The 25,299-nt window shown below is 46.2% G+C and overlaps 1 pseudogene across 1 annotated transcript in view; it reads left to right on the top strand.

The window, feature by feature from the left end:
• The window catches only part of LOC149337251 (salivary peroxidase/catechol oxidase-like), a 70,738-nt pseudogene that overhangs the window by 35,190 nt on the left and 10,249 nt on the right, over positions 1–25,299 (top strand). The window contains exons 4-9 of the transcript XR_016284530.1: positions 3,495–3,596; positions 3,732–3,842; positions 5,754–5,889; positions 11,319–11,528; positions 16,731–16,865; positions 18,838–19,056. The product of XR_016284530.1 is annotated as a salivary peroxidase/catechol oxidase-like (transcript). The remainder of the gene's footprint in view (positions 1–3,494; positions 3,597–3,731; positions 3,843–5,753; positions 5,890–11,318; positions 11,529–16,730; positions 16,866–18,837; positions 19,057–25,299) is intronic.

The following is a 25,299-nucleotide window of genomic DNA, read 5'->3' as shown; positions in this document are numbered from 1 at the left end:
CTAACATCCCAATCCATATATGGATGGGAGTGCTAAAGTTTGAAATGCTTCTCGTCGCTTAGCTTAACGTCTGTTTCTGGCATGGTACTTACAAAGATAACCTCAAATGAAATCAAAGCAACCTTCTTCTCAGTGAACCAAGGGCAACAGGCTAGCCCCAAAAGGCTTCACGCGAATAAACCATACTAACGTCGTCAGAAAAGCTGTATAGAAATGCGCACAATATAACGCCTACTATAAACAGCTTTCATAAATTACGAATGTAGTTCAATTAAACCATGAGTAATAATGCAGGCCCTGTGATTCCACTGTGTTGAAGACATACATGTCAATTAATTACAAAATATTCATATTCACACGGACTGTAGTGCAAACTTAGTCGCTCACAGGAAAAGTGATAAGATAACCTCAAATGGTTATTAGGGATGTCAGAAAAGGGGACGCAATATGTCTGCTGCTATTCACTGTGATTTACAGGAAGTATTATAACAACGGCAGTGGGACATTGCAATCTGCAGTTCTCTGATGATATTGTCTTGCGAAGCAACTGAACGGACAGCTTTCAGTCCGCGATTGTCGGCCTCACACTTAGCTTAGAACGTTGCAACTAAGCATCAATAGCAAGTAAAAGTGATGTTCAACAGTCTGAAAAGATACAGCAGTTTCAGAAATCAGTGAGGTATCGGAAGCCGTAATGAAACAAATCCATCCAAGGCGGCAGATCAGTATCGTCAGAGAGAATTCGAAGAAGAAGACTACGTATGAGCGCGTTTGACAGAAAATCGGACGCTATTAGCAGCTCACAAGTATCCCTCAGAAAGAAAGTTTACACGCTGCTTCAGCGAATGTGGGCCAGAATTTTCTAAGATAAGCATTTGGAGGCCTAGAGGCGACGTCTGAGGTACTGCAGTACCAGTGTTGGGGAACATCAGAAACATGCGATTCTTTTTAACGAGTAAGCTGGTAAACTATTTTTAATAGTTAACTTTTGCCTGCTACAATTGAAAAGTAATTTATAGAAGTAATTTAAAAAAACAATTGAAAAGTTATTTATAGAAATTTGATTACCAGTTCAATACGATTCACTGATCTCCACCAATGCTGGTGCTACGATACCATAGACGCCATCCCTGTACCTAAAAAGGTCTTTTTTTTTAGTAATTGGGGCTCACCTTCGCTGGAACTGCTCAAATAATAGTTGCTTCTTGCAAATACTCACATGTTCACCTGTTCGCAGAAGCATTGACCTTAACGGGGGTGGGGAAGGGGGTTATAAATGAAGAACAGTGCAGCGACCTGTGGAAAGTAAATAAAAGCCGTAACGTTAAGTGCCGGGAAGAAAGAAGAATGGTTCAGAAAAAAAGCAAGAGTTAGTGATACCGTGGCTTAAATCAAGTAGCAGAAATTACATGGGCATAGTACTTAATGCAAAAAACTGATGTTCGCTTTGTGCAGCGGAGCGCATACCAACGGAAGGCAGGGTAACGTAGAGAGTACGGCAGATGCCCTTAGGAAGCTTTCGAGAACATGATCGCCGCAGCTGCACAGGTCATGGTTGTTTGGAGATCGCAGAGAGAGGCATTTGTTCTGCGGTGAATGTCAGTGTAGTGATGAAGGTCAGGATATTATTACTTTATTAGTTTTTGCACACCACAGCTTTGCGTGAGGCAAGAGGAGGAGATGAGAAATTCATCAACAAATCATGCCAATCACCAGTTATGAGATGCTAAGAATGCACGAGAAAACGCGCAGTAAAAGCATGTTAGCTACACATCGCAGGAGCTAAATATTCTTTCATAGACAGAACACCAGTGGGGCGAGGCAGAGACCTCCAAATTTCATTAGTGCTCGGAAAAGACTGCCCCACCAAAACTGTACTACGAATGCAAGGTTAAGTGTTTAGTCGATGGCAGCTTCGAAATACAAATGGTTTGGTTTGGTTTATGGGGTTTAACGTCCCAAAGCGACTCAGGCTATGAGGCACCCGTAGTGCAGGGCTCCGGAAATTTCGACCACCTGGGTTTCTTTAACGTGCACTGACATCGCACAGTACACGGGCCTCTTGAATTTCGCTTCCCTCGAAATTCGTCCGCCGCGGCCGGAATCGAACTCGCGTCTTTCGGGTCAGCAGCCGCGCACCATAACCACTGAGCCACCGCGGCGGCGAAATAGAAATGGTTTAGAAAATTCTAAGCAGTTGCAATGTCGTAGGATAATGTCCTTACTCTGCCTATGTTGTATTTTCGTGTGTCCGTGTGCGTGTGTGTGTGTGTGTGTGTTTGTGTGTGTGTGTGTGTGTGTGTGTGTGTGTGTGTGTGTGTGTGTGTGTGTGTGTGTGTGTGTGTGTGTGTGTGTGTGTGTGTGTGTGTGTGTGTGTGTGTGTGTGTGCATGTGCGTATGCATGTGCGTGTGTGCGTGTGCGTGTGTGCGTGCGTGCGTGTGTGTGCGTGTATGTGTGTGCACGTGTGTGCGCGCGTGTGCGCGTGTGTGTGCGTGTGCGCGTGTGTGTGCGTGTGCGCGTGCGTGTGTGCGTGCGTGTGTGCGTGTGTGCGCGTGCACGTGCGTGCGCGTGCGTGTGTGTGCGTGTGTGCGCGCATGTGTGCGCGCGCGCGCGCGCGCGCGTGTGTGTGTGTGTGTGTGTGTGTGTGTGTGTGTGTGTGTGTGTGTGTGTGTGTGTGTGTGTGTGTCTGTGTGTGTGTGTGTGTGTGTGTGTGTGTCCCTCATAGCCTGAGTCACTTTGGGACGTTAAACCCCCCTAAGAAGAACCAAGCACGAGAAAAGATGCGACAGAGGGCACATCACTACTGCATCATAATATGACACGCCTAAGCAACGACGCACTAGAAAGAGCGCAATGAAGAGCATAGCACTAGGAAGGGCGATTGTTTTATTCGTGGTTTGTTCATAGTTCCTGTACACAAAACATTGCCTCAGTGCAATAAATACCACGTTCAAAAAACAGGCGACAGTCTAGGGCTGTCGCGCAGCGGCTTGTGAAGCTTAGACCGCCGCGTTAGACCGCCGAAGTTAGACCGCCGCGGGTTGACTCCCTGTAGCGGATATTCATTTCATTTATTGTTACTTAATACTTTCACTTGGTGCAAACCCACAAACACTGCAAGGATACAAATATCCCAAGATCTTACTCGGGATTGACGCATCGGAACTGTGCTTTCGCACTAAATCAACACTGAGAATCAGACAAGTCCAGCGCCGCTCAAGGGACCGTGCGCAGGGACATATGCAACTTACAACTCTGTGAGCAGTTTTCCCATGTTTGCAATATTTAAAGTGGTTGAAGTTATTTGTATTTTTCCTTGATCCATTCGATATAAGTGGCAAATCAGACCATTTGCGGCACTGCCTAGCTCATGACCGCATATTGCATATGACTGCACTTCTGTCACCGCATGAATGCTCTTCAATCGAGCTATTGGGTTCCGTTTCTCTATGTTCAAAATATAATGTATGAAATTTCTTCTCCCTGCTTGCAGGGCCCATCTACCAGGAGAACCAGCAGACTTCCTACGTGGACCTATCTCAAGTATACGGATACAATGACCAGATGGTAAAACCTCTGCGGAAATACCGGGGCGGTGCGTGAACTTCCCGCCTCACATAACAGTCAGTCCTAAGTAACTAGTGGAACTAGTGTATCTGTAAACCACACGGAAAAAATCATCCTGGCAGCTTCAGAACAAAGCGCCTAATTTTCGACACTAATCAAACAGGTCTGATGCTGAGCCAAGAGGTGGGCGGCGTCGAGTACCTACCCGACAGCATCTTCCCTTATGTGGACAACTGCAGCATACCCGAGCAGAACGCTTTCTGCGCACAAACAGGTGCGTAGGCTGGTCTCAATTCTTCGGAAGCTTTTTTAACTGCAATACCTCTTGCCTTCTGATGACCAGAGTAAGAATCTACTGCCGAGGCATGACACAGAAACGCTGAGCGACCACTATCAAGAATCACTGGTGTTGAATGCATGGCCATTATGGGACTATGCCATCAACTTTGTCGGAGTTTTATCGCTACAGCGTGAACTTTCTCCACACATTATTGAGGAGGACGGCTTGAGTATTCCGGTGGGGTTCGAGAGTGACAATAGGTTTAAGCGTGTGATGATATCAGTGGGCATAATAAACACCATCGTCGGCAAAGACCCAGCCGCAGTTTACCAGAGGTCATCGCTAGATTTATGGCATGCAACCTACTGAAGCTGTTCTTAAACACTTAACGTAACTACATCGCACTTATTGCGTCTCATCAAACAAGCCGGTTTAAAATCTTCCTTGATAAGTTTTTCAACAGGGTTCAGTAAAACGGAAGATTTTGAAACTTGCTGCGCAAGTTTTCATAATCTACAGCCCACAGCATGCCGAATGCTGCATTGAGGCACTTCATGCCCGATATCCCGCCGACAACTTTCTTTCGAACAGTCAACTCGCTGTCCAATTACAACATGTAGAGCCCATTGAAAGCGGTGATTTGAAAGAAACACTGCAGAACGCCGGCTTTCAAAAATTGTCTCACAACAAGGAAGGAAGAATGCGGACGCAGGACTGGTATGTTTTAGTGCACGAGAACTAAGGATTTCAATCTCTAAAAACCCGTCGTCTGTTTTGCTAAAAGCCGCTAGACTTTCAGAACAAAATAAATATTGCCGCGACTAGGTTTCGATCCCGCAGCGGCGCAAATAGATCAGCTTCGCTGGCCTTTGCAAGAGAACGCTATACTATCGCTGATTTTTTTTCAACATGGCATTTATTGCAGTGTTGCTTTGTTGTATGTGCATGAACTATATGCAAACATTAGGAAAAGAGTGACAGCGATTGATAATACGAAAAAACTTAGCAACCAAGCACGAGAAAACAGGCAATTAAGACAATGCTATCGCCGCAGCTTATCATGCTTGTGTTTACCAGCCACTCTCTAGCACCGTGCCTTTCGCGTCGTCGTCCTTGCAAACTTTCATCCGTGCGCATTTGATCCAAAGCATACCACTATCCCGTTGCTCCCTTTAAGGTGCATTAAGCGGTCCCAAAATTTTATACTGCGCTACCACTAAGGTCCCCAGTCACTGATTTCGCCGACCTTTGCATGAAGCCTGACCTTGGAAGGCTTGCCTCGAACCTAAAGTAAAAAAACTCAGGGGGCACTTTGGCTCTCTAAAGTGCTGCAAGGTGAAAGCGCTTCCTGGCGCACTGTATGTATTTATTCACTTTTTTTATTTTTCATATTTCGTTTTTTTATTGTTTTCATTTTTATTTTCATATCTTATTTTCATTTTATTTTTATTTTTGTTTATTGACTTATTTTCATTTTTTATTTTTCCTTTTCTTGACTTTATTCCTTTTATTTTATTTATGAAACCCATGCATGCACTAGATGCGCCTTTATTCATGCTCGCACCTTCAGCCTTCGTGGCGGAGTGGGAGCGCCTCGGCTTCAAATGCCAAAGGCCCTAATTTGATTCCCACCCTCGGCGCAGTTCCTTTTTAAGCACTGACGCCGAAACGCGGACAAATCTGCCGACGCGTCTGTCGACACGGCTGCCGACACGGCTGCAGACACGGCTGCCGACGCGTCTGCTACCGACAGTATGAGGCATTAAAGGCTTTCACCTTAAAATGAAAGAAGACGTGCTAGTGCACATCCTTCGTTTTTGACCAAGGGAGCTAAACCGCCAGCCATTGTTTTTTCCTGCGCGTACAGCGCCCCCTGTGCTGTAGTAATGTTCCGTTTACTCCCAGGCGACACTCGCGGCAACCAGCAGCCGGGCGTGCTCTCCATGCACACGCTGTGGGTGCGGGATCACAACCGCATCGCTCGCCGACTGGCGGCCATCAACCCGCACTGGGAGGACGAGGCGCTGTTTCAAGTGACCAAGTGAGTGAGGGCGTTTCGTACTGGTTTGATTTATTGGTTTATTTGGGGTTTAACGTCCCGAAGCAACTCAGGCTATGACGGACGCTGTAGTGAAGGGCTCCGGAAATTTCTACCACCTGGGGTTCTTTAACGTGCACTGACATCGCACAGCACACGGGCCTCTAGAATTTCACCTCCATTTAAATTCTGCCGCCGCGGCCGGGATCGAACCCGCGTCTTTCGGGTCAGCAGCCGAGTGCCGTAACTACTGATCCACCGCGGTGGGTTCGTTTTGTACTGGAAATATTGCCCTATATTGTGGGGAAGACATTTGAAAACTGATTTGCTCTAGCGTAGTACAACATTTACGGCGAGACACTTTTCGATACTTTTGCCGGTGATGACTTTAGCCTGCTGCCATAACGTGACTTGGCGTTTCCTATTTCTGTTCATTCAGCTGAATGTGATGCCTGAATACGTTTCGAAGCTTAAGTGTTCGCATTTATATTACGCCAGAGGAAAACTGCTCAGAAAAGTTTGCTGAACGCTGCAAGCGAATGAAGCGCTATCACAAAGCCGAAAAGGAACTGGACGAAAATTAGTCATAAGCCCGCACGTTACTGCCATCATTATGGTGGTGAACGGCATTTCATGCGGAAAATACACGGCTGGTTTCGTCCATTCAGCGCGCGCTTCACTGAGCTGATTAACGCGAAGCAACTAATTAGATCGAAATGTGTAATTCAAAGTGATTAAAGCTAGAATGGGAAAGGGCTTCCATGAAAGTGGGGGTCTGACCCATGGCTTACAGTACGAGCATTTTCAGCGTGCAAGTATAAGGCGAGATATGACACTATAGTCCCAAAAGCGCTTCTGTAGTGCATATAAGATCACCAGAGAACAACAGTCAAGGAGGGCGGTTGGGCCCACCTACAAGAACCCCATACCATACGTGGTGCGTAAATGCACTTCCCGCGTTCTACGACAGAAATAGAATAAATAATCCGAGAGGATTTTGTTACGAATCATGCGGAGTGGCTTATTATGCATCTCCATCGTTTCTGATCAGTTAAAAATCTTAACCTCACCTCTCCACCGTCAGCACTTGCAGTTAGGACCGTTGAGAGGCTAATCACATGGCCCTTCAATTTGAGAAATGCTGTACGAACATCGAAAGAGTGCTGAAGGACGGCCTTGTGACTTTATTCCATCCGAACAACATTAGTTAACCGACTATAATAAACGCAATTATAATTTGCGATTTAAAAGCAGGCGCAATGTTAGAGGGACTTCCGTTGTTCTGCAGGTATTATGGTAGTTTATACACAGAGCTTTATCCATACGCTTTCACGTCCAGCTTGTAGCATATATAGGCGCACCAACTTATGCCAGTGCGCATTTCTCTGGTGTCTTTGTGCGTGGGCAATCACACTTCTTGCTGTGAGCGCACTCTCTTCGGCCGCTGGGAGTAAATTTGTGACATTTCTCCGGCAAAGCCTTATATAGAGCTGCTTAATTTCGTTTTCTCCACGCTCATGTTTGCGATTTTATGCATCGCTCAGTTTTTTGCACAACCTGGAGTGTAAACAATTAGTGCTTTCAGAAAGACTGTAAAAATCACACTTCCTGTGCTGTGATGATTTTTTCCAAGTTCCAAACGAGGTATCTATACTGTTGCATAACTCCACGTACAAATACCACAGAGTTGGTGCACCGAGTCCGGGATACAAAGAAATATTTAAGCAAATATATTTTTGTCTATCTGTGCTTGTAAGTGACCCACTGTTCCTTCCCACCTAATTATTGAATGTTGAGTACCTGGAGGCATCCTATCTTTCCCGCTGCTTCAGCTTCAGGAGGATGTTTTGGCTCTGCATGTGTTAATGCGTGTTACATGTGCTGAAAATTCCAAGCTTTGCTAATTGGTGCTGCATTGCTCAGGTGCTCAAAAGCGCTAAAACGCTACAGACAACACACGATAAGCACAATTTTTTTTACTAGTTGTCAATCCTGCAAAAAGCCCAAGGGTGATTTTAATGGGAAGCATGTTTTCAAGAACCGAAGTGGTATATGCTTAGAACCAGTGAGGCCTATGTTTAAGCACTTTACTGATTAAAGACATACGTTCCACAACATGAGTTTTTTCTCATCTATGGTGTTTTACCTGCAATCAAGTTAAATGGCTCAACTTGCTCAATCCTCTCCTGACCCTCGGGTACCCTGTGTGCGAGTGGACCTCTGCAACACCCTCTTCTTTCTTAAACCGAGATCGCTTCCGCAAGGTTCGGTAACATTTTGTTATGGTTTTAACTTAGAACTCAGTGAGCCTGCACGGTGCCTGAACAAAGTGCTCGACACCAACTTTTGAACAAACGCAGGCGACTTTTGTGGCGTATTTAGTAACCCATCATCTGGAAGATTACGTAGCGATAAGCATTTACTGATTCCAGTCATCGTAACTGTCTAGAAGGTGACCTCATTGTTTCTATAAAAAAAATTACTAGCATAATTGGCGAACAAGGGCGTTGAAGCTTCGGTGCAACCGGCCAGTCTTATTGGCGAGTGAATTTAGAGCCTTACCATTTGACAGTTATTTTATTTTTTATTTTCCCTCTATAGAGTAAAAAAAAGGAACCAAGGTAAAATCCGTTCAGGCACGGCTTGAGTTGTCCTTGGCCCTCAAGACTTAGGTGCCTCAAGACTGCTCAAGCAAGCGCAGCTCTCACCTCGTTAAGTCTGCCAGCTCATCCAGTGCATCGCACTTATGGCTAATTGCACTAGAATTAAGACCGCTCGCTGCACCTCTGCGCCAGTTCTTTTGCTTATTTTATTGCATGACTCCATGATATAACCCTCACGCAGTAAGCTCACGTAATCGTTCAGCATCTCAAAAGCTCTCTTGCTCTTTGTCACAGTCCTTCAACATACATGTACTGCAAACGTTTTGCAAGAACACACACGGAGAAATATTTAACAGCGGATATTTTTTTAAATGCGACCTGCCCGCCCTCGGGTCAAAAAATTTTCTGCAATCCGGCCGGTGCCAGACATCGCCACTGGAACGCGTGGATGCAAGATTGTTTTGAAATTGCCATCAACAGCGGAGTTACAGCAGTCGCAATAAAACGACTTCGAAAGGCTTCTCTTTGCTGTACAACCACAGAGCTGGTTGCCCTTTGTCCTCCCTTTTCATGTGGAGGCGGGGAGCAACTTTACAGGTCACCGTTATAGCACCCCCGCACCAGGTATTTTTTTTTGTTGCTTTTTTCTCCTCAGCGCAGCGGCGCATCCATGAACTTGCTTGAAAGAACTTGCCGTCTCGAGGCAGTTGGGTATGCTTGAAACATAGTTTTCAGTACCTGGGGGCGGCAGCGCAAAAACGCGCATGCAGCCTTCTGCTGAAATGGAGCGCCAGTTACCGCGGTACAAGAGAAACCAATCAGCGAGGTTAACAATAAATGCATGGCAGTGCTGATGTGCTTGGTGGTCGCGACCGAGGACTTCACCGCATGAGGACGAAGTGGGCGCAGACAACGGAGGGAAGTCTTCAGGAGTAGGAGTAAGCTTGAAGGTTTATTTTACATATTTACAAAATAGCAAGGAGACCAAAGTCAGAAAAGGGATGCTCTGACACACCACAGATTGCGGCATAAATAACGTTGATGTTCCCCAAGCACCTAGCTAGGGAATCCGGTCGCTGGTTGAGCGTCCAATGGGCCTTTAGCTTCTTCTTAGGCTCCACCCTCCCCACGTGACCACGCACACCGCACAGACACACACACTGGCAAGGAGGAACTTGGCGTCTCTCAGTCGCGAACTGTTTGGTTTTCCACGGGCCGACCAGGCCCAAAGTTCGTTAGCTGCTGTGTGACGATCCTGATCGTGGAAGACGCGAGTGCTACCGGCTCACACCGGTGACCTCTTCAGGTGGGTGGAAGGGACAAATCAGCCGTGACCAGCCCCGCTTTGTCGGCTGCTCAGGGCGCACGCGAGCAATGGGTCGGCGCCGCCGTCGCCTCCGCCGCCACTGGGTCTCTTCCGCCGGTCCACGGGCAGTTTGGGAGAAACACCGCACTCAGCATACCCGGCGAAGGGGATAAGACGCCTTTGTTTATGGCGACGCCGTCGCCAATAACCGCCCCAATGGCGGCGTTTATTGTGCTTCCTCCGAACAGCAGTGCTTTCGGTCGCGGGAGCTTGATGTGGCGCCGGCCTGGCAAGCCTGTTTCCGCTGGCTGGGATCCCGATCACAACAGTCCCCATACCTAACAGCAACTTAGCAGACCGGGGCAGCCAACCAAAATGTGTTTTTTTTTTCGAGACAACATTAAAAAAGAGCTAGAGCAACTGCCTGGCAATCACCCGAGAATCAAAATGAGAAACCAGAGAGATATGTACTGGCAGTGACGTGGAAGCCGCACCTTAGGGAATTTGCGGAGATGACGAGGAGACTGGGTTTGTTTAAGTAGGGTGCGAACGGGTTTAATTTGAATTTTCGCCGCTTTCAGGGCATGCGTGGCTATAATATTCAGCTGAGACTAAAATAAGCATTCGATCAACGTACTGGCATGTTTATTTTAGGCGCCTAAGTCTGGCTAGGAACCATTTAAAGCACTGATTCCCACCTTGCTAATTGGACCATGCAAGAAGCCTTAACTCAAAGTTGCAGGCAGGACACACCTTTTTCTATCCAATAATTTTAACTATGCTTTCCGACAATAGTATCTGACTCCGGATACAACTCTAGTTCCCCATAGGGCATAGAGGTCAAGCTCATAGTTAAGTCCGGTTGAGACCTGGAACCACCTCACTAGTAAAATTGAATCCTCGGCTAGTAAATTAGCCATACATTGATGAATAAAACAGCCCTGGAAAAGACGGGAGGCAAAATAAAGCACAGATGACACTGCCCCTGACTCGCCACAGTTTTGCTGCAAAATAGGCAGATAACCGTTAATCAGCTATCACTTAAGGTACTTAGTTCTGGAACTGAACTCTCGATCATGCAACGTTACCAAGCCTTTCGTTTTGGTTTGCTTTTATAAGGGTTTAACGTTCCAAAGAAACTCAGGCTGTGAGCGACGGCATAGTGAAGGTCTCCGGAAATTTCGACCCCCTGGGGTTCATTAACGTGCACTGACATCGCACAGTACACGGGTCTGTAGAATTTCGCCTCCATTGAAATTTGACGCCTGCGGCCGTCATCGAACCCACGTCTTTCGGGTCAGCTGCTGAGCACCGTAATGACTCAGCCACCACGGCCGCTGTTACCTAGCCTTTACTACCGCATTTATACCCTCTTCGTGTGCGGACTAGTTGCACAAGTTACGGCACAATTCTCTCAGTGTGCAGTCATTTCTCCTGTCGCTAGCCGTCACTAGCGATGTGCGCCGCATCTTTCAAACCCTGCGCGAGTAAAACGCTCCCCATTGCATGTATTTTTCTCCCAGGCGTATCCAGGAGGGCCGCTACCAGCACATCGTCTACTCCGAGTGGCTTCCATGGCAGCTGGGGTCAAAGGCCATGGACGAGTACGACCTCTGGGTCAAGGAGACCGGCCGCACTTCGTACGACGGCAGCCTGGACGCCACTCTGAGCAACGAGTTCTCGGCAGGCCACTTCCGCTACTCACATCCCAACACGGTCCAGGGATACTGGAGGTGCGCTGCAGACCTGCGTTCCTCGGGATGCAATTTGAGAAAGATCGCTCGCGTGGTACTGACGCATTCCTGAGACCACACATAAAAGCAAGACATGATGCAGCACAACCTATACTTCGAAATCCAATCTCAGCCAGAATTAAAGCTTGAGTTGGTTATGTTAGGACGCGACAGTTTTAAAGTGTCTCGAACTATCAAGCTAAATCAGCCACTTCCGTAACTTAGGCGTCCTCGCCCGCTCATTATCACGAATGTGGCGCGGCGTGACAATATGCCAAGTTTGCCCCTTCGGCGTTTGAAAAATATGAAAGAAATCTTTTACCACGGTGAGACTTCATTCAGTTTAGGCATCAACGATCTAATGGAAACACGGGCAATGTGTACAGACGCATGGGGGCAAAGCCTATGCGCATTTCTTTAGGCAATATTTAGGAATCCCACGCATGCGCCTTGCAGTGTTGTTTTGTACCTTATATAACAAACACAAAGAAGGAAGTCAACATTAATCGAAACCAAGCAGCATAGAAAGATATTAAAGTATTTTTCTTTTTTTGATATGTGGTGTCGGTCTATGCGAAATTAATAGTGTGATTATTTTATCAGATAAAGGTAATCGGTTACAAAGTCGAAGAAAAATTTCCCCATCCCCACCGGTGGGATGTCTTCTGCTCCACCAGAAGACAAGCTGAATGTGGCATGTCTTGTCCATGGAATACAAGACAATGTGGGGTCTCCAGTTCTCCCTTCAAGCAGTGCTAGTTGATAAATAATGTTTTGCCCGGCTACCCCTTTGTTGGCCCACATTTCCGAACCCTAGCAGGAGCCCTAGAGTGCAACCTTATCGCTTCCGTTGCGGCGAATTTCCGGCAAGTGGGAATGCCAAATGGAATAATGTCGGAATTCGCACCCCATTTTACCATCTTCAAATAAACAATAGCGCGCTTGTTCTCTAAGAACGTTGTATGAATTACGATGCCTGATTTCGAGCCTCCTTGGCTAATGCTAAGGCGACAGAGCAGTTACGAATACCTTTCGAAATTGGCGTTAGGTCTTTGCTTTCCGGGGCCCCATATGGTAGCGGCGGAAGAGGATACCTGCCGACAAAGGACAGTTTCTGTCGAGAGAGTGTGTGGTGAGGGGGGGGGGGGGGGGGGGGTACGTGTGGCGATCCTCATGGTTCCTGTGTAAGTAAACCGCTCATAAGTGTGCGCTCAGCCCGTGCCCCGAATTCAAAGACAACTCCAAACCATACCCGAGGAATCCCGTTCTCTGAGGCGACCGTGTGTGCACGCTCACGTGCAACGAATTTTCTTTCGCGGTCTCGACGCATGTTTCGGTATACCTCATCTCGCGCTGCTGATGAGCGAGAATAATCTGATCCCAAACAAGCCAACTTTGGTCGCCTGGTCACATATTGGCGAACCACATCTCGCAAGCGGACTTGAGCAGACCTAAGGTGTGGGACAGCAGTTAGTGCTCATTGGTTGGAAAACTTTTTCGTTTTCCTCTTTTTGTCTTTCTAAAAACCAAGAATTAACAGTAACCAAGCTATTCATCATTTTCCCTGGATGTGTGTTGCCTTTTAGGCATCATTGTTAAATGTTTTTGAGACAAAATTACGCCCCGTGTCCATACTTCGATGTGTTAGCTCAAATGCGACTGCGGGATAACGCCGGGGAAATCGCTCTGCGTTCAAAGAGAAGCATTTTTCTCCGGGTGGTCCTCCGCGATGGCATCATCCATAAAATCGTGGTTCGATCCACCGCTGCCGACGCTCCAGTCGCGTGCCAGTGGAATCTGCTTCCGCAGATTTCTAGTTCCTTTCGCGATGAATTACATCACTATCCAGAAATCCATCGCCTCGGTCGCTCAGTGGTTATATCGCTCGGCTGCTGAGCCGAAAGACAGCTTCGATCCAGACCATGGCAGTCGCATTCCGATCGAGGCGAAGTGCTAGAGGGCAGTGCATGGTGCTATGCCATGCATGTTAATGAGCCCCAGGTGGTCGAAATTATCCGTAGTCCTAACTAGGGCGTCCATCCCTCAATCGCTTTGGGACATTAAACCTCCGTAAACGAACCAAACTACCAAGGAATCCAATGCTATAGGTCTTGCTCGGCACGCCGACAATGCATGTCCAACGCCTCGCACCACGATGCTGGACCCGCGAACTAATGATGGCCTCCGGACGTCCGTGCTTGATCATGTAAAACTGTTCATCACCCGCTTTGAGAAGTCTCTCTGGCGTCCCGCCTCACTTGGCGACGCCACAGACTTCTACTCATCTGCAGACAGCTACACAATGCCTCGGCTAGACGCGTAAAGGTCGGGACAGAGAGAATCCTTTTAACAGAGAAGCAGAGAATTTATCCGGTGTTTAATAATCGCGGTTATGCTACTGTGCCTGGGGAAGGAAATTTTGGACAAAAGACGGAAGGAGAGCGGTGCGGACAAGGTAAAATAAAAGAAAAGGAAAAGATAAAATGCGACCATTAAACGCGCACTAAGGTGCATCGACAATAAATGATGCAACGCATGAAATGATGAAGGTTGAATCAGCTGTCGCCGCCTATCTAGCTAGCTGATGTGCGTTTATTACGCGCATGTAAAAAATTTCACAATATTCGTTTTGGTGCTATTCATAAACTGAAGCCACACTCTGTATTTCTTTCCCCCACTTCCGGACTCAACCGAACCTTCGTCTTAACGTTTCCAAACCCACTGTTTGAAGTATTGGTTTAGGGCTTAGGGTGTTTTGACGTTTGAAAGCGACTCAGGCTGCCAGGGACGCCGTAGTGAATGTCTCCGGAAATTTCGACCACCTGCGGTTTCTTAATGTGCGCTGACATCGCACAATACACGGTCCTCTAGCATTTCACCCCTATCGAGATTCGACCGCCGCGGTTGGGATCGAACCAGCCTCTTTCGGGTCAGCAGCCGAGCGCCATAACCACTGAGCCACCGCTTCGGCGGTGTTTGAAGTACTGTTCCAAAACGAAAAACGTGATAGCAAAGCTGGGATCAGCTGTCACGTATTGAACGGAAAAACGTTTTACACATCAAAGTACCCGTTGTGGGCCCGTAGTGATACCACGCAAGCAGCATTTATCAAGATTATAATTAAACGCTGAATTAAATCACAGTTAATCTTAACCGCCACGGTGCCTAAGTGTTTATGGTGCTCGGCTGCTGACCCACAGACGCGGGTTCGATTCTGGCCTGGTGCTCGAATTTCGATGGAGGTGAAATTCTAGCGGCCCGTGTACTGTGTGGTGGCAGTGCACGTTTATGAACTCGGTGGGGTCGAAATTTCCGGACACCTTCACTACGGCGTCCCACATAGCCTGAGTCGCTTTGGGACGTTAAACCCTTAAATCAAACCAACAATTAAGTTTCATCATTTGAGTGGCAAGCACGCATATCATTTTGATACCCTTTTATCGACTGTAAAATTGAGATTGGTCAAATGTTTTAGAGGAATTCACCAGGATGTAGAAGAATAGAGTAGCTCCAATTGCGTGGATGCCAACGAGTAATTACTTGCAGGTTGTGATTTGGGTTTCCATGTTAACTTAGCGACAGCCCTGCTCGACTGTATAAAAATTCTTAGGGCTACTGAAGTTGTGCTTGTGCGCGAAGGCAGCCACAGTGTGCAATGCGCATGCTTATTCATTCAAACAAGTCAAATGGATATCAGAATATCTCTTCCCTGACTGTACAAAGCTCATGGGGGCCGCTACTGGCGTCTTACGAACGAATTTTCGCCTAGCGCAGAGGAGCGGATGAGCTACAGATGCAGCGTTTAGGTTCGCGGTTTCGCTTAACATAAAATCCTCCCTTTTTTCCTCAACTTGGCGGGAATCGCGCCTCACCTGCAAAGGCTTCAAATGGCAGCTGTTGGTGGTCGTCACCGTGCTTGCGCTACTACACAGACGCAAACACATGAGCATGCTGTTCGCGACTCTTCCTCATGCAGGCCCGTGCTGCATGGCAGCATAAATCAGTTCTAAATATTCTAAGAACGACAGCTGACCGTTCCTTCGTTTATGTGGGCCTCGTGTGATTCTGTAGCCAGCTCAACTTTTCATACGCTCCGTATCCACCGGTTGTCTCAACACACCACACAAAAACAATTGCAAAGGGCCTCTTTGAAAAAGGTGCTGTTGGAGACAAAAGTCTCTGGACTGCGTGATGCGTTCATGAAGCCGCCAGCTGTAGTAGTAGGTGCCAGTTGGAGAACACACTTTTAGAGGTGAAAGCAAAAATCCTGTTCTCTGACCTGCACAAGTTTGGTCTGCAGCCAGCGGCTAATAATAAAGCTGTCAGCTTCTTTTACGGAGCGCGCGGTGCAGAGCTTTTGTCCCCGACTGTACATTATCAGCTTACTCTCTGGATACGCAGAAATGGTTACTTAACTCTTCTTGCTTCTCTCCTTCTCGCCACTAAGCATAATGTAATCCTCCTTTTCATGCAACTGTTAGCTTATTCGGCTAACTAATATACAATGAAGGAATATCTACAGATAGAAAGACGGACTATAAATTACACTTAAGAATATGCAAGTTTAATATATACACAATTTACAAAGCCTACTTATACACACACTAAGAACAACGTTCCGCTCAACGAACCGCACGCGCACACGCTCGGGCACACACTGCCGCACTGAAAAAACCCGTCTCGCTCGTTTTCCGCTCTGTTTCTGGGCCCCACAAAGGGCATCTGCTCTGTATCAAAGTTGACACTCTCACAGTTACAAACACACAAATACGCTCAGAAAACACGTAAACACACAGAGAAAAGACGAACACGTGCGAGAGCCTCTCTTCCAAGAAACGCCGGGGAGTGGGAGCGGTCCAGCGTCCGAGCCTCGACCGCCCCTCCGAAACGGGAACACTGCTTCGGGGCACAGCACGCACCGCCGCAGCTGCCGCCCACCGACTCTCGCACGGGGGTGTAAGACACGCACCACGTCGCTCGTAAAAAAAAAAGAAAAAAACGGGACGGACGGTCCTCGCAGAAACAAATAGAAAACACGTCAAAATGGCGCCCGCTAACACAACTAAACATAATAAAAGCAGAGGTATACTTGAAGTAGAGAAAATATCATGGCATGTGTTAAAACATTGAAGTACACCAACATTACGGCGAACATTCCGCACTCATCTGAATAACCTGAAATCCGATGCCCCTCTTTTTCAGGATTGACAAGGAAGGTGTAAACCACACCATGCTCGAGCTGAAGGACGCCTACTTTATTCCGATGAACGCCACTTTCAGACCCATAGACAGCGTCCTTCGCGGATCTGTCCTCCAGCCAATGAAACCCTTCAACAGGTAAACCACATGGAAGGATGCGCAGTCTGGAGCTAAGACGTGCACCCTTTCTTCCTAGCCAGTGTTTGCTAGATTGAATAGTCATTTCAATTCTGCTTTCACGCCCGATCGCATGCTGCGTTGATGCCTTCATTGCCTCGAAAGAATGATTTATTCTTACCGGTACGCATTCAGCAATGACCAACGCAATGCTGATATATAATTAGACACCTGAGAAGGACACTCAACACTGTATCACACTGCATGCGCTTGCCGACGCATGCAGGCCGCTGTGTCTAGCTCGAACCTAGAGGACAAAAGCAGCTTCAGCGGGAGTAGCAAACAGCTAAGGCCGTAGGAGTCCTGGTAACGGTTCCTCCTAGTTCGGGGACCATAGAGCTCTTCACTGAGTTAAGTTCACCACTACCACCGCTAGCTAAGACGGCTGATATCACAGAAGCCATCCGCAGCATGCTTAAAAGGACAATATTACAGTACTGTACAGTGATTGAACCTGCTCTCTCAGTCTTCCAGCTGGAAGAGTTTCAAAGTCACCGCACTAAGGGATGTTAAGGAGTATTTCTTCCTGGCGACGGGCATGCTCTGAGAAGATCTACGAAGCTCACTGGCAAATTGGGGGCTGGCAATTGAGCCGGCTGTGGTATAGAACAAGACGCAGCATGTAATAACAGGGACGGCTCTTGTCTTCAGGAAGGCGCGCATTCACCAGACAGTAGGTAAATGGAGCCAGTCCAGAGGCGACAGTATAGTGAATGTGGGTGAAAGCTACGAAGAACACCGGCTTAAGCGGAACGAGCCAAAGAGCTGTTAACGCATATCACAGTCGAGGAACATTTCACCGAAAACCTGAGTACTCCAAACAAGTGGTTAAAATTGGTCCTCTCTTTCTTTTAATTCAACAAGCATATCACTCAGCTCAAGTTAAGAGGCGGAGATGAAGATGAAAGTCTGAAATTTATAGCAATTAACGAAGTCCGCTTTCGCAGACAACCTGCAGAAAGAGTCTTCATCGTGGTGACCCAGTATCCACTTGAAAAATTGGATTGGCAGCTTAGCTGGAGGCCCACACCGGGGGAAGTGTACGTGCATTGAATCCATCGCTGAGCATACCAGCGAGGGTTGTCGCGCATCACTAATGTCTGGCAAAACACTACGGACATGTCTGTCATGCCTATCTTGGTCTTCGGCAAAGGCTGGCCTCTCACCTATAACAGACAGATTGAGTAAGAGGTCATCCTGGCTGAATCTCGCGTACGCACACCTTTTCCTCTCAATCAATACTGACCACAAGGACATCCGAACACAAAGAAATTTATGTTCGCGTTCTCTGCCACAGGATTTGTATTTCGATGGCATGAGAAGTTGAGGAGAAGTTGGAGGCTGCCGGGTGCGCTAAGGTGCACAAGTCCCTTCTTTTGCTAGATTGATGGAGTTATGACGGCTGCGTATTTAACAAACGTGCTGAGCCTCTAGGACCAAACTTAGCGCTGCAACTTCCTCGCTGGGAGCTCGTGAAACCACGATCACTGTGCCCAGAGAATTTTTAAACTTGACCCCAGTTTTCATAGAAGTTTTCCTTTCGTGTTTCGCAAGACAAGGAACTGTTCCATACCACTGCTTCAAGCGGCGCTTTATCTGTAAGATACTACTCACCTATATTCAGGAACAGCCGTTTCCGTACACCTGCCTGGCTTTCACTAATAGTGGTCGCACATGTTAACCTGCGTTGCTGAGTGAAACCGCAGAAGGGATGCAAACGGCAAACGGCGCTATCTTGTTCGCTTTTGCTCGTAGTGTCACGCTGTTCGTTTAATGTTGAACGGGTGGAACACTATAATCACGGAGCACCTCGTCGTATAATCGTCGAGCACTTCGGACAAGGCGGCTTAACGCTTGACCCATTCATGTTCGTATGAATGCTTGGAACTATGTTCGTAGCTCGACCGCTACTTAAACTTCGCACTCATCGCAGGTTCGGCGACCATGCCGTGACGCACTACCTGTTCCGGAATCCATGGGAAGAGCATGGCGACGACCTTTTTGCCGTGGATATCCAGAGGGGCCGCGACCACGGCATTCGCCCCTACGTGGACTGGGTCCGCCTCTGCCAAAACATCACCATTGCCGACTTCAGTGACCTGAGAAAAGTCATGCCTGAGGAGACGGCTATGCTTTACGCTAAAGTCTACGAGTAAGGAACTGGCCCGTACCTTCGAAACCGCGATCGTATCTCTGTAACCACGATTAAAGCTAAAGTGCGGCAGCTTTTCATCATCGGAACAAGAGAGAGAGACATCAGGCGGAAGCTAAGACAATTATTTTATTTATTTATTTATTTATTTATTTATTTATTTATTTATTTATTTATTTATTTATTTATTTATTTATTTATTTATTTATTTATTTATTTATTTATTTATTTATTTATTGATACTGCAATCCCGTAGTTGGGATTTTAGCAGGGTGGGGATACAAATTAAGCAGTTGAACAAAACAGGCAAAAGTAAACAAAAAGTAACAGTGCAAGTTGAAGCTGTTCTGCACCGTTGGGAATGCAACAATTAAACATATACAACAGAACAGTGAAATAGCAAATGATATAAAATCTAGGTGATACGTTGCGAGAACAACGTCAGCGACGGCTGCAGCACTTCAGTGTTAGTAAGGTTATTCCAATCGGAAATAGTTCGTGGAAGGAATGAGTATGTAAAGCAGTTATTTCGAACGCGATAAGGAGTTAAAGTTAGCTGGTGTCGTTGTCGAGTCGCATAACCAGGCGAAAAAACAAGCAAATTGGTGAGTTCTGTTCTGTAGTGTCGCTTGATTAACTGGTACATAAATTTAAGTCGTGCACAACGATTTCGCTCCGATATTGTCGGAAGGCCAGCTTGGATTAAAAGATGTGTTACTGATGTACGTCGGTAATTGTTTTATATGTATCGTACCGCCCCCTTTTGAACCTTCTCTAAATTATACATGTTAATTTGCGTGAATGGGTCCCAAATGATAGAAGCATAATCTAAGGTAGGCAGAACAATACATTTGTAAGCAAGTAGGCGTACAGATGGGGTAGACAATCGCAATACCTGTCCCAAGAAAAACAGTTTACGAAAAGCGTTACACGTTATGAAGTCAATGTGTTTATTCCAACTAAGAGTGTTAATGACCAAGAGCCCTAGATATTCATATTCGGTTACTTCTGTCATTGTCATGCCGTTAAGGCAATAACTGAAAGGTAAGACTTTCTTTTTGTGGATGATTCTCATTAGTACAGTTTTGTCAAAATTAATGGACATTTGCCATGCTTCACACCATGCGAACATTGTTTGCAACGCACTATTAAGTAATAGCTGATCGGAAACCTTTCTTACTTCTGTGTAAATAACACAATCATCAGCGTTCAGGCACAATCATCGTGCCTGAAGCAGCCATATAGGCATACGAGCCTCACGGACGCGTTACCTCGGCCGCAGTTCGCTAGCGCCGTTCTGTGCTGTACCGTACAGTCGGGGACAAAAGTCTCCGGACCACATGTTCCTCTAACGAAGCCGATAGCTCTGTTATTAGTCGGCGGATGGACATCACACTTGTGGAGGTAAAAGTTAATTTTTTGTTCTTTCATCACCACAAGTGCGGTCTCCAGCCGCTGTCTGATAGTAGAGCTATAAGCTTCGTTTGAGGAACACGTGGTCCGGGGAATTTTGTCCCTGACTGTACACACGCTCTGTACACCGAACGGACAGCTCTTGCTCGCCTTGGTGGAAGCAGATATGAAGTTTTAGTGGAGCTTTGCATAGTCATTCAAATCTAGCCGAAATGCAAAGTTCACCTAGGAAGGAAGCAGGCTTACAGAGAATCTTCAAGTGTTTTAGAGAGCAAATCCGTCAAATCCTCAGTATATCTGCCCAGGAGGGGCTGACAAAGGGCAACTGAATTCGGCATTTGGTATGTCCGGCAAAGCCGGTTAGCTTAGCTAGTAGTAAAGCTGAGTCATTTTGAAAAGGAAAGAACTAAGCGCTCACTTTTTATCCTTTTGGCGCTAGAATCCTGTAATGAGGACTGACAGTCTGTATTTTTTTAAGTCTTATATTCATAAAAATCGTTAAGGTAAGAAACAAAATTCACTGTAAAGTAGCCACCGCTGACCAATCCCCCAAACAAAAGCCATTTGACCCCACTACGGAAGCATTGTTTTTCAATAATTGTTCGCTCAAAATTTTCTGCCACGAATTTTACCGACCAAACGGGTTTCCGTCAAACCCTAGCTTTCACAGAGAAGAAATTGGTATGCGCTCTATGCGGTCTACTTTCCACACTTTTCCGCTTCTTTCATTCCTCTCCGCTGTAGTTATAAATGATGATAAAGATGGCGTACAACACGGATTAAGGACGCCATGGAATTTGCATGTTTCTACGATTTTTGATTCTTTAACTGCTTACTTGGCGGGGCTGATAGTTTAATGTGTTTTTCAAATTTAATGAGGATGACAATACAACTAAACTGTTTTAGTCCTGGCAAGAACAATAAATGCAGTGTGCCAATATTTCCAGGCTATGGGAGATAGTGTTTATCGGAAGTGAAGCTAGGAAAGCGCTCGTCATAAAATCGCTTTATTTGTGTTTAAAGCCGTGAAATATCACCTCAGGTCTTTTTCGCCCTGTTTAAATGCCCTGGTGAAAACAAATGAACCCCCACTAGAAATTATAAAAACCGCTCTTGTGCTCATCTTCCCAAAGTGAACTCTCTACCGAAAAATATCACCTGTTCACCTATAACGAATGATCTGTCTACATCAATATTCAATAAAATTCAAGCTACCAGGCCACTGCTCTTGCGATCTTAGCACATGTGCTAGAATGTCGGCATACTGGGCATGTTACCTGGCATTGTCCAGAGAAGTGAGTCACTACCTTCATGGTCTAGTTTTACAAAAGTCTGTGATCTCCCTCTTACACAGTTGCGAAAGGAAAAACCCCATCAGAACATATCATAGAAGAAAATCTCAGATTAGAAGAAAATATGACTGCTACATTGAGATTTCACAAATGATTTGAAAACTGCAGTTTACGTTAGGAATCCAGTAGAGCATATGGAAAGGGAGAAAAAAGGACTTCTTCAGTGCTGTTCAATAATTACAGCCAAATGCAATGCTTTGTTATGCTTTGCTGAATGTTATGTTTATTGCTGTAGAAAAATCATGAATGACAGCATCGAGGAAAGTTTTATCTACATCGATTCCCTTCACACACTCACAATACTACATTCCAGAAAAGGAGTCTTGCCGTTACTTTGAGGTGTAATACGCAATATAAAAACTTCAGAACATAACGATATGGCGTAATTTTTTTCTTGGTCTAGAGTGAGGTCTGATTAACGCCAATGAGAGAGTGGGCATGTGCGCCACACAAGCTTGCTACAACAAAAATTATAAAAATGAGCATGCCCCATAGAAATTATATGCTGTTATTACACTGTAAACTGAGAAAAACGGCAGTATACTTGATGTAATGAAGTAAATAATGAGCTGCAATTGGTAAAACACATCTTGGGGGAATCGAAGTTCTCTACACATCATGGACGCTTCATTTATGTGATATGTTGCCTTTGTGTTGCGCACACTTACCTTCCACACAATTTTATCCTTTCAAGGCACGGGAAAACATGCGAACTGTGCTTAGATGTAGTCACCACAAAGCTCTTTTTATACTGGTGCCCTAAACTTGAGAGGCTAAAAAACAGCATTTCCCACAATTTTATTATGAACAGATCCCGTTACACACTAGGCTATTCCTGGGAGAAAAAACCACTTCGTGAGGTTTCCTATTTTATTCGTTTTTAAGGTAAGCACGGATTCAGCTAATTCTTCCTTTTCCTTCCCTCAGTGAAGACCCTTGCGTTTGGCGTATGGTGGCTTTAGTCGCCTAAGTGGAATAAAACCAAACACAACCATCATTTTGTTTATGGGTTTATGGGTTCATGGGAGCTTAACCTACCAAAGCGACTCAGGCTATGAGGGAAGCCATAGTGAAGGGTTCCGGAAATTTCGACCACCTGGGGTTCTTTAACCTGTACTGACATCGCACAGTACACGGCCGTCTAGAATTTCGCCTCCATCTAAATCCGACCGCCGCGGCCGGAACCGCACCCGCGTCTTTTGGGCCAGCAGCCTAGCGTCACAACCACTGAGCCACCGCGGCGGCTCCAGCCATTATTTTGTGTACATCGGCTAATATATAATAGTACGTCTGAAGTGTACCTGGAGATCCTTCATTTAACTATGACTAAATATGTGCTTGCTATTGATAGCTGGAAGCGAAGGTGGGGTGACTAGAAGAAATAGCAGAAAAGAAGAAGTAGAAAACTCGCCTTGTTCACATTTAACGGGAATACAGGGGACGCATTAGGAACAGTTACTCGTGTTCGCTTACTTGGAAGTAGCTGAAGATGACCGTACTTCCGACTGTACCAACGCGAAAGGAAAAGGTTTTTTGGGTGCTCAACGGTCGAGAATGTTTGGTATGACCAAGTCGGCCGTTCCCTATTTCTGGAAAGTTTTGGATGCGGTGCAAGCTATAGAAGCTTGTTCCAAACTCTGAGAATCTATTGGAAGACAGATTTTGAAAATGGGTGCTTGAGCAGATGAAAACACAATTGCTTCGAGGTTTTTCACGTGCGCAAATATTTGCCCTCAAATTCAGTTACGCTCTTGCTAATGAAGAGGTAATTTCTGTCGCATGAAGATATTAGCCCCTTAATAGGCATGCATAAAATATCGTGTGCTGACTTCAAGCCTGTTCTAACCACTCAGCACTGCCACCCTCATATCAGGCCATCGCGCCATTATTCAGCACCCGTGTATTATTCTTTTCAGTTGCACGGCTGTTAGAGAGGCTAAATAAGTCAACAAAATTTCAGTTGTAGTACAAGAAAACTCAGGGCTGAAAGGGTTAAAAGATAAAGGGCACGCATTCAGTGGCAATCGTACAAGCAGGCGGAAGAACATCATTTAAAAAAGCAGTTAATATATGCAGCGGTAGATTTCAACAAATGATCACTTCAGCCGATTATAACTACAACCAGTCCGAAGCCATAGAATCTGAACAATGAAGTAAAACAAACAAAGAGTGGGGTTGGGCGGCAGTCTGTCGTCTAAGACTACGTCCCAAATCGATCCTCGATGGAGGTGGTATGCGCGGTTCAGCTGGTGGCGAGGCCGCATAGACAAGACGAGCAGGCGGTGGCTTGATACACGGAAGCTGCTCTCCATTTGTCTGCTCCCTGCAGTTCCCACACACCTCAGAGCAAGACTTCCACTCAAAGTTCCTCGCCATCTGGAAACACTTTATCACTGACTTCGCCTGAACACTGCATTTACAAGCGACTTACGATACCACTTCGGTCAAATAAGCAGTCCGCTTTGTGACAACTGCGGCTCGGTCGAAACTGTGGAGCATATTCTGCTTGATTGCCCTGCATATGCCGACGAGCGAGCGCACTATCAACATTGCACGGAGGAGCTCTTCCCAGTGCTTCTGACAATGGGCAGTGTTCTAAGTCCCTTATTCTGCCTTCGGCAACAAAGAATTGCAATGAACTTTTTGTTCGCATATCTAAATGACATTGGACATCTTGACAAGCTGTAATATCACCTTGCGTGTTAGCCTCACTCATTCTTCACGCACTGAACTTTGTTAGCTCATATATCAGACTATGGACTTCATCATTTCATATGTGACCTCACTACTCGCCGATGCATCGTAGTACGCACTTGATGGCCGCATTTCATCTTTTGCCCTTTTTTTCATTTTACCTTTTGCGCACGACTCTCCTTGCGCCTTTATCTCCCAAATTCCCCTCCCCACGCAGAGTAGCATGCCAGTGATTTTTAGACGCCGGTTAAATTCTCAGCTTTTTCACTAAAGGGCTTCTCTCCCTCTCTCTTCCTCTCGCAAAGACAAGACGCAAAGAGATCGATCCTGGTTCCCTTTCCAAGCATGCCCCTGGTAAAGGTGAGCGTGCATGTTATGTATGTACGCATATCCATGGACACATATCCTAAGTCAAATCTCTTCAGGCGACAGGACTTGCTTATGAGCCGTGTAGCTGGGCACCTTCAACACCCTTGAAGTTCGAAAAGTCTGGAGAGGTGAGAACAAAAGGCTTCTTCTCCTTCAAGAGATTTGGTTGGCATTTAGGGGTGTGCCGTAACTACCCAATTACAGCGCTCACTACCATGCCCTAGGGTCCCTAGACTTTTCTCATTGGTCTTTCTGGCTGGAAGCATACAGTGTCAACTTAATGAAATAACACTTTCGTGCAGGAAGGCCTTCAGTAAGCGTATATCATCAAGTACCATAACACTAAATATTCATCATCATCAGCCTTACTGCACCCACTGCACGGCAGAGTCATCTACCCTATCCCTCTATACCG

The sequence above is a fragment of the Amblyomma mixtum genome, chromosome 7 (assembly GCF_055824585.1).
Source record: "Amblyomma mixtum isolate Tamu chromosome 7, ASM5582458v1, whole genome shotgun sequence".
Lineage (NCBI taxonomy): Eukaryota > Metazoa > Arthropoda > Arachnida > Ixodida > Ixodidae > Amblyomma > Amblyomma mixtum.
Note: the sequence above shows the minus strand (reverse complement) of the source record. Positions and strands in the feature narration are given on the sequence as shown.